This window comes from Triturus cristatus, chromosome 12 (genome assembly GCF_964204655.1).
Source record: "Triturus cristatus chromosome 12, aTriCri1.1, whole genome shotgun sequence".
Classification (NCBI taxonomy): domain Eukaryota; kingdom Metazoa; phylum Chordata; class Amphibia; order Caudata; family Salamandridae; genus Triturus; species Triturus cristatus.
This window is the reverse complement of record NC_140595.1, coordinates 401,851,184-401,869,191: the sequence shown is the minus strand read 5'-3', so window position 1 is coordinate 401,869,191 and position 18,008 is coordinate 401,851,184. Positions and strand designations below refer to the sequence as shown.

General features: G+C 39.7%; 1 protein-coding gene across 1 annotated transcript in view; it reads left to right on the top strand.

Moving 5' to 3' along the window:
* The window catches only part of LOC146776022 (uncharacterized), a 195,581-nt gene that overhangs the window by 126,057 nt on the left and 51,516 nt on the right, over positions 1 to 18,008 (top strand). The window contains exons 93-105 of the mRNA XM_085638333.1: positions 1,020 to 1,142; positions 2,403 to 2,525; positions 3,724 to 3,839; positions 5,097 to 5,219; positions 6,480 to 6,595; positions 7,854 to 7,975; positions 9,235 to 9,356; positions 10,615 to 10,736; positions 11,996 to 12,117; positions 13,376 to 13,497; positions 14,757 to 14,878; positions 16,065 to 16,185; positions 17,446 to 17,568. The gene's annotated coding sequence lies outside the window, so the exon portion shown is untranslated. The remainder of the gene's footprint in view (positions 1 to 1,019; positions 1,143 to 2,402; positions 2,526 to 3,723; positions 3,840 to 5,096; positions 5,220 to 6,479; positions 6,596 to 7,853; positions 7,976 to 9,234; positions 9,357 to 10,614; positions 10,737 to 11,995; positions 12,118 to 13,375; positions 13,498 to 14,756; positions 14,879 to 16,064; positions 16,186 to 17,445; positions 17,569 to 18,008) is intronic.

Genomic DNA, 18,008 nt, shown 5'->3' with positions numbered 1-18,008 from the left:
AGGCTGAAATGCACTATCTCACTTTAGAACGATAGTGCTACGTTCTGAAGAAAGGAAGCTTATGTAGCCTCTTCCCCTGCACTCTGTGTGTTGGACTCGGATACTCAAGATGGATTGTTGTTAAAGATGATCTCCTTTTTTGTATCCATCTCCATCCCACTTTCAAAAAGGCTCCAGTGCATTGAGTGGTTCATAGTCTTTTACCATTCCCCGTCCTATTTGGCTTGTAGTCGTGAATACAGATGTCTGATCTCTCATCCTCCTGTGTGGTCAGCTTCCACAAGGACAATTGGTCCAGTGCCGCTCTGACATCATAAAGCTAAAGCAAGATGTTGTCTGACATGAGGGACACTTTGTTGCCTAGCAAGCTTACATCATAAAGCGAAAGCAAGATGTTGTCTGACATGAAGGCCACTCGGTTACCTAGCAAGCAGTAGGATACATTTTTCTTGGTAATGAAATGAGTAGCAGGATAGACAGGATGCCCAACTGAAAACTAAGAATGGTAAGATGTAAGAAAGTATGGCATTTATTGAGACTTCTAAATGTGTATAAACGCAAGTTTGAGCACAGGAGTCTGACCTTCACTATTGCTGAACTGGTAGCAATTGGCTAAAATGAAGATGGTAATTATGCTATTCATAGTTTTTATTATTCCCATTAAGTGTAGCAAACCCCCCCTCTCAACTTATCAGCTGGCTTACTTGCTACTGGCATAACATATCCTAAACCAAATGAAGTGAGAAGGGTACGCTGCCACTTGGATGGCAAACAGATCTATTTACCTACGTCCTAATGTACGTGCTACAGTTGTTTAGAGACTGTTAGCAAATGAGACATGGGTGCAGAGAAGTATAGGAGGTTAAAAACACAAATTGAGATTTTATTTTCTAATGAGCTGTTGATTTTCACAATAATACAGTCTCCACAGTATTGATCTGTTTACCCTTTATAAAAATCAAGATTTTTTTTCTATTGCTTAATGTAAATGTGCTAACAGTGGACTTTTCCATCTGCAGATTATACTGTATGACCACCAGTGGCAGTGTTTGCCAACCGAGTTTCTCTGCATTGCCGAGACTGAAGAAAAAAAAAAAACAAGAAGTCTTCCGGCAAACGGCATCATTTTACCAATTTATATGGTAAGCAAAACTCACAATCATTCCTTTAAGCTTTAAAAAGACGTTCACAGCATCAGAATGTCCTCACTACCTTATAGTCGGAGTCTGTGCCTGAATACAATTTGTCAAGATGGAAGTAATATGAATCACGTTGTGTTGGTCATGATAGTTAATAAAAGACTGACTGCCTCCAACGCTACTAAAGCCTGCTTTTATATTCTGGTGCTAGCAATGTTCCATTTGAGGAAATTGCTGCCTTTGAGGCTGAAATGCACTATCTCACTTTAGAACGATAGTGCTACGTTCTGAAGGAAGGAAGCTTATGTAGCCTCTTCCCCTGCACTCTGTGTGTTGGACTCTGATACTCAAGATGGATTGTTGTTAATGATAATCTCCTTTTTTGTATCCATCTCCATCCCACTTTCAAAAAGGCTCCAGTGCATTGAGTGGTTCATAGTCTTTTACCATTCCCCGTCCTATTTGGCTTGTAGTCATGAATACAGATGTCTGATCTCTCATCCTCCTGTGTGGTCAGCTTCCACAAGGACAATTGGTCCAGTGCCGCTCTGACATCATAAAGCTAAAGCAAGATGTTGTCTGACATGAGGGACACTTTGTTGCCTAGCAAGCTTACATCATAAAGCAAAAGCAAGATGTTGTCTGACATGAAGGCCACTCGGTTACCTAGCAAGCAGTAGGATACATTTTTCTTGGTAATGAAATGAGTAGCAGGATAGACAGGATGCCCAACTGAAAACTAAGAATGGTAAGATGTAAGAAAGTATGGCATTTATTGAGACTTCTAAATGTGTATAAACGCAAGTTTGAGCACAGGAGTCTGACCTTCACTATTGCTGAACTGGTAGCAATTGGCTAAAATGAAGATGGTAATTATGCTATTCATAGTTTTTATTATTCCCATTAAGTGTAGCAAACCCCCCCCTCTCAACTTATCAGCTGGCTTACTTGCTACTGGCATAACATATCCTAAACCAAATGAAGTGAGAAGGGTACGCTGCCACTTGGATGGCAAACAGATCTATTTACCTACGTCCTAATGTACGTGCTACAGTTGTTTAGAGACTGTTAGCAAATGAGACATGGGTGCAGAGAAGTATAGGAGGTTAAAAACACAAATTGAGATTTTATTTTCTAATGAGCTGTTGATTTTCACAATAATACAGTCTCCACAGTATTGATCTGTTTACCCTTTATAAAAATCAAGATTTTTTTTCTATTTCTTAATGTAAATGTGCTAACAGTGGACTTTTCCATCTGCAGATTATACTGAATGACCACCAGTGGCAGTGTTTGCCACCCGAGTTTCTCTGCATTGCCGAGACTGAAGAAAAAAAAAGAAAAAGAAGTCTTCCGGCAAACGGCATCATTTTACCAATTTATATGGTAAGCAAAACTCACAATCATTCCTTTAAGCTTTAAAAAGACGTTCACAGCATCAGAATGTCCTCACTACCTTATAGTCGGAGTCTGTGCCTGAATACAATTTGTCAAGATGGAAGTAATATGAATCACGTTGTGTTGGTCATGATAGTTAATAAAAGACTGACTGCCTCCAACGCTACTAAAGCCTGCTTTTATATTCTGGTGCTAGCAATGTTCCATTTGAGGAAATTGCTGCCTTTGAGGCTGAAATGCACTATCTCACTTTAGAACGATAGTGCTACGTTCTGAAGGAAGGAAGCTTATGTAGCCTCTTCCCCTGCACTCTGTGTGTTGGACTCTGATACTCAAGATGGATTGTTGTTAATGATAATCTCCTTTTTTGTATCCATCTCCATCCCACTTTCAAAAAGGCTCCAGTGCATTGAGTGGTTCATAGTCTTTTACCATTCCCCCTCCTATTTGCCTTGTAGTCATGAATACAGATGTCTGATCTCTCATCCTCCTGTGTGGTCAGCTTCCACAAGGACAATAGGTCCAGTGCCGCTCTGACATCATAAAGCTAAAGCAAGATGTTGTCTGACATGAAGGCCACTCGGTTACCTAGCAAGCAGTAGGATACATTTTCTTGGTAATGAAATGAGTAGCAGGATAGACAGGATGCCCAACTGAAAACTAAGAATGGTAAGATGTAAGAAAGTATGGCATTTATTGAGACTTCTAAATGTGTATAAACGCAAGTTTGAGCACAGGAGTCTGACCTTCACTATTGCTGAACTGGTAGCAATTGGCTAAAATGAAGATGGTAATTATGCTATTCATAGTTTTTATTATTCCCATTAAGTGTAGCAAACCCCCCCCCCTCTCAACTTATCAGCTGTCTTACTTGCTACTGGCATAACATATCCTAAACCAAATGAAGTGAGAAGGGTACGCTGCCACTTGGATGGCAAACAGATCTTTTTACCTACGTCCTAATGTACGTGCTACAGTTGTTTAGAGACTGTTAGCAAATGAGACATGGGTGCAGAGAAGTATAGGAGGTTAAAAACACAAATTGAGATTTTATTTTCTAATGAGCTGTTGATTTTCACAATAATACAGTCTCCACAGTATTGATCTGTTTACCCTTTATAAAAATAAAGATTTTTTTTCTATTGCCTAATGTAAATGTGCTAACAGTGGACTTTTCCATCTGCAGATTATACTGAATGACCACCAGTGGCAGTGTTTGCCAACCGAGTTTCTCTGCATTGCCGAGACTGAAGAAAAAAAAGAAGTCTTCCGGCAAACGGCATCATTTTACCAATTTATATGGTAAGCAAAACTCACAATCATTCCTTTAAGCTTTAAAAAGACGTTCACAGCATCAGAATGTCCTCACTACCTTATAGTCGGAGTCTGTGCCTGAATACAATTTGTCAAGATGGAAGTAATATGAATCACGTTGTGTTGGTCATGATAGTTAATAAAAGACTGACTGCCTCCAACGCTACTAAAGCCTGCTTTTATATTCTGGTGCTAGCAATGTTCCATTTGAGGAAATTGCTGCCTTTGAGGCTGAAATGCACTATCTCACTTTAGAACGATAGTGCTACGTTCTGAAGGAAGGAAGCTTATGTAGCCTCTTCCCCTGCACTCTGTGTGTTGGACTCTGATACTCAAGATGGATTGTTGTTAATGATAATCTCCTTTTTTGTATCCATCTCCATCCCACTTTCAAAAAGGCTCCAGTGCATTGAGTGGTTCATAGTCTTTTACCATTCCCCGTCCTATTTGGCTTGTAGTCATGAATACAGATGTCTGATCTCTCATCCTCCTGTGTGGTCAGCTTCCACAAGGACAATTGGTCCAGTGCCGCTCTGACCTCATAAAGCTAAAGCAAGATGTTGTCTGACATGAGGGACACTCTGTTGCCTAGCAAGCTTACATCATAAAGCGAAAGCAAGATGTTGTCTGACATGAAGGCCACTCGGTTACCTAGCAAGCAGTAGGATACATTTTTCTTGGTAATGAAATGAGTAGCAGGATAGACAGGATGCCCAACTGAAAACTAAGAATGGTAAGATGTAAGAAAGTATGGCATTTATTGAGACTTCTAAATGTGTATAAACGCAAGTTTGAGCACAGGAGTCTGACCTTCACTATTGCTGAACTGGTAGCAATTGGCTAAAATGAAGATGGTAATTATGCTATTCATAGTTTTTATTATTCCCATTAAGTGTAGCAAACCCCCCCTCTCAACTTATCAGCTGGCTTACTTGCTACTGGCATAACATATCCTAAACCAAATGAAGTGAGAAGGGTACGCTGCCACTTGGATGGCAAACAGATCTATTTACCTACGTCCTAATGTACGTGCTACAGTTGTTTAGAGACTGTTAGCAAATGAGACATGGGTGCAGAGAAGTATAGGAGGTTAAAAACACAAATTGAGATTTTATTTTCTAATGAGCTGTTGATTTTCACAATAATAGTCTCCACAGTATTGATCTGTTTACCCTTTATAAAAATCAAGATTTTTTTTCTATTGCTTAATGTAAATGTGCTAACAGTGGACTTTTCCATCTGCAGATTATACTGTATGACCACCAGTGGCAGTGTTTGCCAACCGAGTTTCTCTGCATTGCCGAGACTGAAGAAAAAAAAAAAACAAGAAGTCTTCCGGCAAACGGCATCATTTTACCAATTTATATGGTAAGCAAAACTCACAATCATTCCTTTAAGCTTTAAAAAGACGTTCACAGCATCAGAATGTCCTCACTACCTTATAGTCGGAGTCTGTGCCTGAATACAATTTGTCAAGATGGAAGTAATATGAATCACGTTGTGTTGGTCATGATAGTTAATAAAAGACTGACTGCCTCCAACGCTACTAAAGCCTGCTTTTATATTCTGGTGCTAGCAATGTTCCATTTGAGGAAATTGCTGCCTTTGAGGCTGAAATGCACTATCTCACTTTAGAACGATAGTGCTACGTTCTGAAGGAAGGAAGCTTATGTAGCCTCTTCCCCTGCACTCTGTGTGTTGGACTCTGATACTCAAGATGGATTGTTGTTAATGATAATCTCCTTTTTTGTATCCATCTCCATCCCACTTTCAAAAAGGCTCCAGTGCATTGAGTGGTTCATAGTCTTTTACCATTCCCCGTCCTATTTGGCTTGTAGTCATGAATACAGATGTCTGATCTCTCATCCTCCTGTGTGGTCAGCTTCCACAAGGACAATTGGTCCAGTGCCGCTCTGACATCATAAAGCTAAAGCAAGATGTTGTCTGACATGAGGGACACTTTGTTGCCTAGCAAGCTTACATCATAAAGCAAAAGCAAGATGTTGTCTGACATGAAGGCCACTCGGTTACCTAGCAAGCAGTAGGATACATTTTTCTTGGTAATGAAATGAGTAGCAGGATAGACAGGATGCCCAACTGAAAACTAAGAATGGTAAGATGTAAGAAAGTATGGCATTTATTGAGACTTCTAAATGTGTATAAACGCAAGTTTGAGCACAGGAGTCTGACCTTCACTATTGCTGAACTGGTAGCAATTGGCTAAAATGAAGATGGTAATTATGCTATTCATAGTTTTTATTATTCCCATTAAGTGTAGCAAACCCCCCCCTCTCAACTTATCAGCTGGCTTACTTGCTACTGGCATAACATATCCTAAACCAAATGAAGTGAGAAGGGTACGCTGCCACTTGGATGGCAAACAGATCTATTTACCTACGTCCTAATGTACGTGCTACAGTTGTTTAGAGACTGTTAGCAAATGAGACATGGGTGCAGAGAAGTATAGGAGGTTAAAAACACAAATTGAGATTTTATTTTCTAATGAGCTGTTGATTTTCACAATAATACAGTCTCCACAGTATTGATCTGTTTACCCTTTATAAAAATCAAGATTTTTTTTCTATTTCTTAATGTAAATGTGCTAACAGTGGACTTTTCCATCTGCAGATTATACTGAATGACCACCAGTGGCAGTGTTTGCCACCCGAGTTTCTCTGCATTGCCGAGACTGAAGAAAAAAAAGAAGTCTTCCGGCAAACGGCATCATTTTACCAATTTATATGGTAAGCAAAACTCACAATCATTCCTTTAAGCTTTAAAAAGACGTTCACAGCATCAGAATGTCCTCACTACCTTATAGTCGGAGTCTGTGCCTGAATACAATTTGTCAAGATGGAAGTAATATGAATCACGTTGTGTTGGTCATGATAGTTAATAAAAGACTGACTGCCTCCAACGCTACTAAAGCCTGCTTTTATATTCTGGTGCTAGCAATGTTCCATTTGAGGAAATTGCTGCCTTTGAGGCTGAAATGCACTATCTCACTTTAGAACGATAGTGCTACGTTCTGAAGGAAGGAAGCTTATGTAGCCTCTTCCCCTGCACTCTGTGTGTTGGACTCTGATACTCAAGATGGATTGTTGTTAATGATAATCTCCTTTTTTGTATCCATCTCCATCCCACTTTCAAAAAGGCTCCAGTGCATTGAGTGGTTCATAGTCTTTTACCATTCCCCGTCCTATTTGGCTTGTAGTCATGAATACAGATGTCTGATCTCTCATCCTCCTGTGTGGTCAGCTTCCACAAGGACAATTGGTCCAGTGCCGCTCTGACATCATAAAGCTAAAGCAAGATGTTGTCTGACATGAGGGACACTTTGTTGCCTAGCAAGCTTACATCATAAAGCGAAAGCAAGATGTTGTCTGACATGAAGGCCACTCGGTTACCTAGCAAGCAGTAGGATACATTTTTCTTGGTAATGAAATGAGTAGCAGGATAGACAGGATGCCCAACTGAAAACTAAGAATGGTAAGATGTAAGAAAGTATGGCATTTATTGAGACTTCTAAATGTGTATAAACGCAAGTTTGAGCACAGGAGTCTGACCTTCACTATTGCTGAACTGGTAGCAATTGGCTAAAATGAAGATGGTAATTATGCTATTCATAGTTTTTATTATTCCCATTAAGTGTAGCAAACCCCCCTCTCAACTTATCAGCTGGCTTACTTGCTACTGGCATAACATATCCTAAACCAAATGAAGTGAGAAGGGTACGCTGCCACTTGGATGGCAAACAGATCTATTTACCTACGTCCTAATGTACGTGCTACAGTTGTTTAGAGACTGTTAGCAAATGAGACATGGGTGCAGAGAAGTATAGGAGGTTAAAAACACAAATTGAGATTTTATTTTCTAATGAGCTGTTGATTTTCACAATAATACAGTCTCCACAGTATTGATCTGTTTACCCTTTATAAAAATCAAGATTTTTTTTCTATTGCTTAATGTAAATGTGCTAACAGTGGACTTTTCCATCTGCAGATTATACTGAATGACCACCAGTGGCAGTGTTTGCCAACCGAGTTTCTCTGCATTGCCGAGACTGAAGAAAAAAAAAAAAAAGAAGTCTTCCGGCAAACGGCATCATTTTACCAATTTATATGGTAAGCAAATCTCACAATCATTCCTTTAAGCTTTAAAAAGACGTTCACAGCATCAGAATGTCCTCACTACCTTATAGTCGGAGTCTGTGCCTGAATACAATTTGTCAAGATGGAAGTAATATGAATCACGTTGTGTTGGTCATGATAGTTAATAAAAGACTGACTGCCTCCAACGCTACTAAAGCCTGCTTTTATATTCTGGTGCTAGCAATGTTCCATTTGAGGAAATTGCTGCCTTTGAGGCTGAAATGCACTATCTCACTTTAGAACGATAGTGCTACGTTCTGAAGAAAGGAAGCTTATGTAGCCTCTTCCCCTGCACTCGGTGTGTTGGACTCTGATACTCAAGATGGATTGTTGTTAATGATAATCTCCTTTTTTGTGTCCATCTCCATCCCACTTTCAAAAAGGCTCCAGTGCATTGAGTGGTTCATAGTCTTTTACCATTCCCCCTCCTATTTGCCTTGTAGTCATGAATACAGATGTCTGATCTCTCATCCTCCTGTGTGGTCAGCTTCCACAAGGACAATTGTTCCAGTGCCGCTCTGACATCATAAAGCTAAAGCAAGATGTTGTCTGACATGAGGGACACTCTGTTGCCTAGCAAGCTTACATCATAAAGCGAAAGCAAGATGTTGTCTGACATGAAGGCCACTCGGTTACCTAGCAAGCAGTAGGATACATTTTTCTTGGTAATGAAATGAGTAGCAGGCTAGACAGGATGCCCAACTGAAAACTAAGAATGGTAAGATGTAAGAAAGTATGGCATTTATTGAGACTTCTAAATGTGTATAAACGCAAGTTTGAGCACAGGAGTCTGACCTTCACTATTGCTGAACTGGTAGCAATTGGCTAAAATGAAGATGGTAATTATGCTATTCATAGTTTTTATTATTCCCATTAAGTGTAGCAAACCCCCCCTCTCAACTTATCAGCTGGCTTACTTGCTACTGGCATAACATATCCTAAACCAAATGAAGTGAGAAGGGTACGCTGCCACTTGGATGGCAAACAGATCTATTTACCTACGTCCTAATGTACGTGCTACAGTTGGTTAGAGACTGTTAGCAAATGAGACATGGGTGCAGAGAAGTATAGGAGGTTAAAAACACAAATTGAGATTTTATTTTCTAATGAGCTGTTGATTTTCACAATAATACAGTCTCCACAGTATTGATCTGTTTACCCTTTATAAAAATCAAGATTTTTTTTCTATTGCTTAATGTAAATGTGCTAACAGTGGACTTTTCCATCTGCAGATTATACTGAATGACCACCAGTGGCAGTGTTTGCCAACCGAGTTTCTCTGCATTGCCGAGACTGAAGAAAAAAAAAAAAAAGAAGTCTTCCGGCAAACGGCATCATTTTACCAATTTATATGGTAAGCAAAACTCACAATCATTCCTTTAAGCTTTAAAAAGACGTTCACAGCATCAGAATGTCCTCACTACCTTATAGTCGGAGTCTGTGCCTGAATACAATTTGTCAAGATGGAAGTAATATGAATCACGTTGTGTTGGTCATGATAGTTAATAAAAGACTGACTGCCTCCAACGCTACTAAAGCCTGCTTTTATATTCTGGTGCTAGCAATGTTCCATTTGAGGAAATTGCTGCCTTTGAGGCTGAAATGCACTATCTCACTTTAGAACGATAGTGCTACGTTCTGAAGGAAGGAAGCTTATGTAGCCTCTTCCCCTGCACTCTGTGTGTTGGACTCTGATACTCAAGATGGATTGTTGTTAATGATAATCTCCTTTTTTGTATCCATCTCCATCCCACTTTCAAAAAGGCTCCAGTGCATTGAGTGGTTCATAGTCTTTTACCATTCCCCGTCCTATTTGGCTTGTAGTCATGAATACAGATGTCTGATCTCTCATCCTCCTGTGTGGTCAGCTTCCACAAGGACAATTGGTCCAGTGCCGCTCTGACATCATAAAGCTAAAGCAAGATGTTGTCTGACATGAGGGACACTTTGTTGCCTAGCAAGCTTACATCATAAAGCGAAAGCAAGATGTTGTCTGACATGAAGGCCACTCGGTTACCTAGCAAGCAGTAGGATACATTTTTCTTGGTAATGAAATGAGTAGCAGGATAGACAGGATGCCCAACTGAAAACTAAGAATGGTAAGATGTAAGAAAGTATGGCATTTATTGAGACTTCTAAATGTGTATAAACGCAAGTTTGAGCACAGGAGTCTGACCTTCACTATTGCTGAACTGGTAGCAATTGGCTAAAATGAAGATGGTAATTATGCTATTCATAGTTTTTATTATTCCCATTAAGTGTAGCAAACCCCCCTCTCAACTTATCAGCTGGCTTACTTGCTACTGGCATAACATATCCTAAACCAAATGAAGTGAGAAGGGTACGCTGCCACTTGGATGGCAAACAGATCTATTTACCTACGTCCTAATGTACGTGCTACAGTTGTTTAGAGACTGTTAGCAAATGAGACATGGGTGCAGAGAAGTATAGGAGGTTAAAAACACAAATTGAGATTTTATTTTCTAATGAGCTGTTGATTTTCACAATAATACAGTCTCCACAGTATTGATCTGTTTACCCTTTATAAAAATCAAGATTTTTTTTCTATTGCTTAATGTAAATGTGCTAACAGTGGACTTTTCCATCTGCAGATTATACTGAATGACCACCAGTGGCAGTGTTTGCCAACCGAGTTTCTCTGCATTGCCGAGACTGAAGAAAAAAAAAAAAAAGAAGTCTTCCGGCAAACGGCATCATTTTACCAATTTATATGGTAAGCAAATCTCACAATCATTCCTTTAAGCTTTAAAAAGACGTTCACAGCATCAGAATGTCCTCACTACCTTATAGTCGGAGTCTGTGCCTGAATACAATTTGTCAAGATGGAAGTAATATGAATCACGTTGTGTTGGTCATGATAGTTAATAAAAGACTGACTGCCTCCAACGCTACTAAAGCCTGCTTTTATATTCTGGTGCTAGCAATGTTCCATTTGAGGAAATTGCTGCCTTTGAGGCTGAAATGCACTATCTCACTTTAGAACGATAGTGCTACGTTCTGAAGAAAGGAAGCTTATGTAGCCTCTTCCCCTGCACTCGGTGTGTTGGACTCTGATACTCAAGATGGATTGTTGTTAATGATAATCTCCTTTTTTGTGTCCATCTCCATCCCACTTTCAAAAAGGCTCCAGTGCATTGAGTGGTTCATAGTCTTTTACCATTCCCCCTCCTATTTGCCTTGTAGTCATGAATACAGATGTCTGATCTCTCATCCTCCTGTGTGGTCAGCTTCCACAAGGACAATTGTTCCAGTGCCGCTCTGACATCATAAAGCTAAAGCAAGATGTTGTCTGACATGAGGGACACTCTGTTGCCTAGCAAGCTTACATCATAAAGCGAAAGCAAGATGTTGTCTGACATGAAGGCCACTCGGTTACCTAGCAAGCAGTAGGATACATTTTTCTTGGTAATGAAATGAGTAGCAGGCTAGACAGGATGCCCAACTGAAAACTAAGAATGGTAAGATGTAAGAAAGTATGGCATTTATTGAGACTTCTAAATGTGTATAAACGCAAGTTTGAGCACAGGAGTCTGACCTTCACTATTGCTGAACTGGTAGCAATTGGCTAAAATGAAGATGGTAATTATGCTATTCATAGTTTTTATTATTCCCATTAAGTGTAGCAAACCCCCCCTCTCAACTTATCAGCTGGCTTACTTGCTACTGGCATAACATATCCTAAACCAAATGAAGTGAGAAGGGTACGCTGCCACTTGGATGGCAAACAGATCTATTTACCTACGTCCTAATGTACGTGCTACAGTTGGTTAGAGACTGTTAGCAAATGAGACATGGGTGCAGAGAAGTATAGGAGGTTAAAAACACAAATTGAGATTTTATTTTCTAATGAGCTGTTGATTTTCACAATAATACAGTCTCCACAGTATTGATCTGTTTACCCTTTATAAAAATCAAGATTTTTTTTCTATTGCTTAATGTAAATGTGCTAACAGTGGACTTTTCCATCTGCAGATTATACTGAATGACCACCAGTGGCAGTGTTTGCCAACCGAGTTTCTCTGCATTGCCGAGACTGAAGAAAAAAAAAAAAAAGAAGTCTTCCGGCAAACGGCATCATTTTACCAATTTATATGGTAAGCAAAACTCACAATCATTCCTTTAAGCTTTAAAAAGACGTTCACAGCATCAGAATGTCCTCACTACCTTATAGTCGGAGTCTGTGCCTGAATACAATTTGTCAAGATGGAAGTAATATGAATCACGTTGTGTTGGTCATGATAGTTAATAAAAGACTGACTGCCTCCAACGCTACTAAAGCCTGCTTTTATATTCTGGTGCTAGCAATGTTCCATTTGAGGAAATTGCTGCCTTTGAGGCTGAAATGCACTATCTCACTTTAGAACGATAGTGCTACGTTCTGAAGGAAGGAAGCTTATGTAGCCTCTTCCCCTGCACTCTGTGTGTTGGACTCTGATACTCAAGATGGATTGTTGTTAATGATAATCTCCTTTTTTGTATCCATCTCCATCCCACTTTCAAAGAGGCTCCAGTGCATTGAGTGGTTCATAGTCTTTTACCATTCCCCGTCCTATTTGGCTTGTAGTCATGAATACAGATGTCTGATCTCTCATCCTCCTGTGTGGTCAGCTTCCACAAGGACAATTGGTCCAGTGCCGCTCTGACATCATAAAGCTAAAGCAAGATGTTGTCTGACATGAGGGACACTTTGTTGCCTAGCAAGCTTACATCATAAAGCGAAAGCAAGATGTTGTCTGACATGAAGGCCACTCGGTTACCTAGCAAGCAGTAGGATACATTTTTCTTGGTAATGAAATGAGTAGCAGGATAGACAGGATGCCCAACTGAAAACTAAGAATGGTAAGATGTAAGAAAGTATGGCATTTATTGAGACTTCTAAATGTGTATAAACGCAAGTTTGAGCACAGGAGTCTGACCTTCACTATTGCTGAACTGGTAGCAATTGGCTAAAATGAAGATGGTAATTATGCTATTCATAGTTTTTATTATTCCCATTAAGTGTAGCAAACCCCCCTCTCAACTTATCAGCTGGCTTACTTGCTACTGGCATAACATATCCTAAACCAAATGAAGTGAGAAGGGTACGCTGCCACTTGGATGGCAAACAGATCTATTTACCTACGTCCTAATGTACGTGCTACAGTTGTTTAGAGACTGTTAGCAAATGAGACATGGGTGCAGAGAAGTATAGGAGGTTAAAAACACAAATTGAGATTTTATTTTCTAATGAGCTGTTGATTTTCACAATAATACAGTCTCCACAGTATTGATCTGTTTACCCTTTATAAAAATCAAGATTTTTTTTCTATTGCTTAATGTAAATGTGCTAACAGTGGACTTTTCCATCTGCAGATTATACTGAATGACCACCAGTGGCAGTGTTTGCCAACCGAGTTTCTCTGCATTGCCGAGACTGAAGAAAAAAAAAAAAAAGAAGTCTTCCGGCAAACGGCATCATTTTACCAATTTATATGGTAAGCAAATCTCACAATCATTCCTTTAAGCTTTAAAAAGACGTTCACAGCATCAGAATGTCCTCACTACCTTATAGTCGGAGTCTGTGCCTGAATACAATTTGTCAAGATGGAAGTAATATGAATCACGTTGTGTTGGTCATGATAGTTAATAAAAGACTGACTGCCTCCAACGCTACTAAAGCCTGCTTTTATATTCTGGTGCTAGCAATGTTCCATTTGAGGAAATTGCTGCCTTTGAGGCTGAAATGCACTATCTCACTTTAGAACGATAGTGCTACGTTCTGAAGAAAGGAAGCTTATGTAGCCTCTTCCCCTGCACTCGGTGTGTTGGACTCTGATACTCAAGATGGATTGTTGTTAATGATAATCTCCTTTTTTGTGTCCATCTCCATCCCACTTTCAAAAAGGCTCCAGTGCATTGAGTGGTTCATAGTCTTTTACCATTCCCCCTCCTATTTGCCTTGTAGTCATGAATACAGATGTCTGATCTCTCATCCTCCTGTGTGGTCAGCTTCCACAAGGACAATTGGTCCAGTGCCGCTCTGACATCATAAAGCTAAAGCAAGATGTTGTCTGACATGAGGGACACTCTGTTGCCTAGCAAGCTTACATCATAAAGCGAAAGCAAGATGTTGTCTGACATGAAGGCCACTCGGTTACCTAGCAAGCAGTAGGATACATTTTTCTTGGTAATGAAATGAGTAGCAGGCTAGACAGGATGCCCAACTGAAAACTAAGAATGGTAAGATGTAAGAAAGTATGGCATTTATTGAGACTTCTAAATGTGTATAAACGCAAGTTTGAGCACAGGAGTCTGACCTTCACTATTGCTGAACTGGTAGCAATTGGCTAAAATGAAGATGGTAATTATGCTATTCATAGTTTTTATTATTCCCATTAAGTGTAGCAAACCCCCCCTCTCAACTTATCAGCTGGCTTACTTGCTACTGGCATAACATATCCTAAACCAAATGAAGTGAGAAGGGTACGCTGCCACTTGGATGGCAAACAGATCTATTTACCTACGTCCTAATGTACGTGCTACAGTTGTTTAGAGACTGTTAGCAAATGAGACATGGGTGCAGAGAAGTATAGGAGGTTAAAAACACAAATTGAGATTTTATTTTCTAATGAGCTGTTGATTTTCACAATAATACAGTCTCCACAGTATTGATCTGTTTACCCTTTATAAAAATCAAGATTTTTTTTCTATTGCTTAATGTAAATGTGCTAACAGTGGACTTTTCCATCTGCAGATTATACTGAATGACCACCAGTGGCAGTGTTTGCCACCCGAGTTTCTCTGCATTGCCGAGACTGAAGAAAAAAAAAAAAAAGAAGTCTTCCGGCAAACGGCATCATTTTACCATTTTATATGGTAAGCAAAACTCACAATCATTCCTTTAAGCTTTAAAAAGACGTTCACAGCATCAGAATGTCCTCACTACCTTATAGTCGGAGTCTGTGCCTGAATACAATTTGTCAAGATGGAAGTAATATGAATCACGTTGTGTTGGTCATGATAGTTAATAAAAGACTGACTGCCTCCAACGCTACTAAAGCCTGCTTTTATATTCTGGTGCTAGCAATGTTCCATTTGAGGAAATTGCTGCCTTTGAGGCTGAAATGCACTATCTCACTTTAGAACGATAGTGCTACGTTCTGAAGGAAGGAAGCTTATGTAGCCTCTTCCCCTGCACTCTGTGTGTTGGACTCTGATACTCAAGATGGATTGTTGTTAATGATAATCTCCTTTTTTGTATCCATCTCCATCCCACTTTCAAAAAGGCTCCAGTGCATTGAGTGGTTCATAGTCTTTTACCATTCCCCCTCCTATTTGCCTTGTAGTCATGAATACAGATGTCTGATCTCTCATCCTCCTGTGTGGTCAGCTTCCACAAGGACAATAGGTCCAGTGCCGCTCTGACATCATAAAGCTAAAGCAAGATGTTGTCTGACATGAAGGCCACTCGGTTACCTAGCAAGCAGTAGGATACATTTTCTTGGTAATGAAATGAGTAGCAGGATAGACAGGATGCCCAACTGAAAACTAAGATGAAAGAAAGTATGGCATTTATTGAGACTTCTAAATGTGTATAAACGCAAGTTTGAGCACAGGAGTCTGACCTTCACTATTGCTGAACTGGTAGCAATTGGCTAAAATGAAGATGGTAATTATGCTATTCATAGTTTTTATTATTCCCATTAAGTGTAGCAAACCCCCCCTCTCAACTTATCAGCTGGCTTACTTGCTACTGGCATAACATATCCTAAACCAAATGAAGTGAGAAGGGTACGCTGCCACTTGGATGGCAAACAGATCTATTTACCTACGTCCTAATGTACGTGCTACAGTTGTTTAGAGACTGTTAGCAAATGAGACATGGGTGCAGAGAAGTATAGGAGGTTAAAAACACAAATTGAGATTTTATTTTCTAATGAGCTGTTGATTTTCACAATAATACAGTCTCCACAGTATTGATCTGTTTACCCTTTATAAAAATCAAGATTTTTTTTCTATTGCTTAATGTAAATGTGCTAACAGTGGACTTTTCCATCTGCAGATTATACTGAATGACCACCAGTGGCAGTGTTTGCCACCCGAGTTTCTCTGCATTGCCGAGACTGAAGAAAAAAAAAAAAAGAAGTCTTCCGGCAAACGGCATCATTTTACCATTTTATATGGTAAGCAAAACTCACAATCATTCCTTTAAGCTTTAAAAAGACGTTCACAGCATCAGAATGTCCTCACTACCTTATAGTCGGAGTCTGTGCCTGAATACAATTTGTCAAGATGGAAGTAATATGAATCACGTTGTGTTGGTCATGATAGTTAATAAAAGACTGACTGCCTCCAACGCTACTAAAGCCTGCTTTTATATTCTGGTGCTAGCAATGTTCCATTTGAGGAAATTGCTGCCTTTGAGGCTGAAATGCACTATCTCACTTTAGAACGATAGTGCTACGTTCTGAAGGAAGGAAGCTTATGTAGCCTCTTCCCCTGCACTCTGTGTGTTGGACTCTGATACTCAAGATGGATTGTTGTTAATGATAATCTCCTTTTTTGTATCCATCTCCATCCCACTTTCAAAAAGGCTCCAGTGCATTGAGTGGTTCATAGTCTTTTACCATTCCCCGTCCTATTTGGCTTGTAGTCATGAATACAGATGTCTGATCTCTCATCCTCCTGTGTGGTCAGCTTCCACAAGGACAATTGGTCCAGTGCCGCTCTGACATCATAAAGCTAAAGCAAGATGTTGTCTGACATGAGGGACACTTTGTTGCCTAGCAAGCTTACATCATAAAGCAAAAGCAAGATGTTGTCTGACATGAAGGCCACTCGGTTACCTAGCAAGCAGTAGGATACATTTTTCTTGGTAATGAAATGAGTAGCAGGATAGACAGGATGCCCAACTGAAAACTAAGAATGGTAAGATGTAAGAAAGTATGGCATTTATTGAGACTTCTAAATGTGTATAAACGCAAGTTTGAGCACAGGAGTCTGACCTTCACTATTGCTGAACTGGTAGCAATTGGCTAAAATGAAGATGGTAATTATGCTATTCATAGTTTTTATTATTCCCATTAAGTGTAGCAAACCCCCCCCTCTCAACTTATCAGCTGGCTTACTTGCTACTGGCATAACATATCCTAAACCAAATGAAGTGAGAAGGGTACGCTGCCACTTGGATGGCAAACAGATCTATTTACCTACGTCCTAATGTACGTGCTACAGTTGTTTAGAGACTGTTAGCAAATGAGACATGGGTGCAGAGAAGTATAGGAGGTTAAAAACACAAATTGAGATTTTATTTTCTAATGAGCTGTTGATTTTCACAATAATACAGTCTCCACAGTATTGATCTGTTTACCCTTTATAAAAATCAAGATTTTTTTTCTATTTCTTAATGTAAATGTGCTAACAGTGGACTTTTCCATCTGCAGATTATACTGAATGACCACCAGTGGCAGTGTTTGCCACCCGAGTTTCTCTGCATTGCCGAGACTGAAGAAAAAAAAAGAAAAAGAAGTCTTCCGGCAAACGGCATCATTTTACCAATTTATATGGTAAGCAAAACTCACAATCATTCCTTTAAGCTTTAAAAAGACGTTCACAGCATCAGAATGTCCTCACTACCTTATAGTCGGAGTCTGTGCCTGAATACAATTTGTCAAGATGGAAGTAATATGAATCACGTTGTGTTGGTCATGATAGTTAATAAAAGACTGACTGCCTCCAACGCTACTAAAGCCTGCTTTTATATTCTGGTGCTAGCAATGTTCCATTTGAGGAAATTGCTGCCTTTGAGGCTGAAATGCACTATCTCACTTTAGAACGATAGTGCTACGTTCTGAAGGAAGGAAGCTTATGTAGCCTCTTCCCCTGCACTCTGTGTGTTGGACTCTGATACTCAAGATGGATTGTTGTTAATGATAATCTCCTTTTTTGTATCCATCTCCATCCCACTTTCAAAAAGGCTCCAGTGCATTGAGTGGTTCATAGTCTT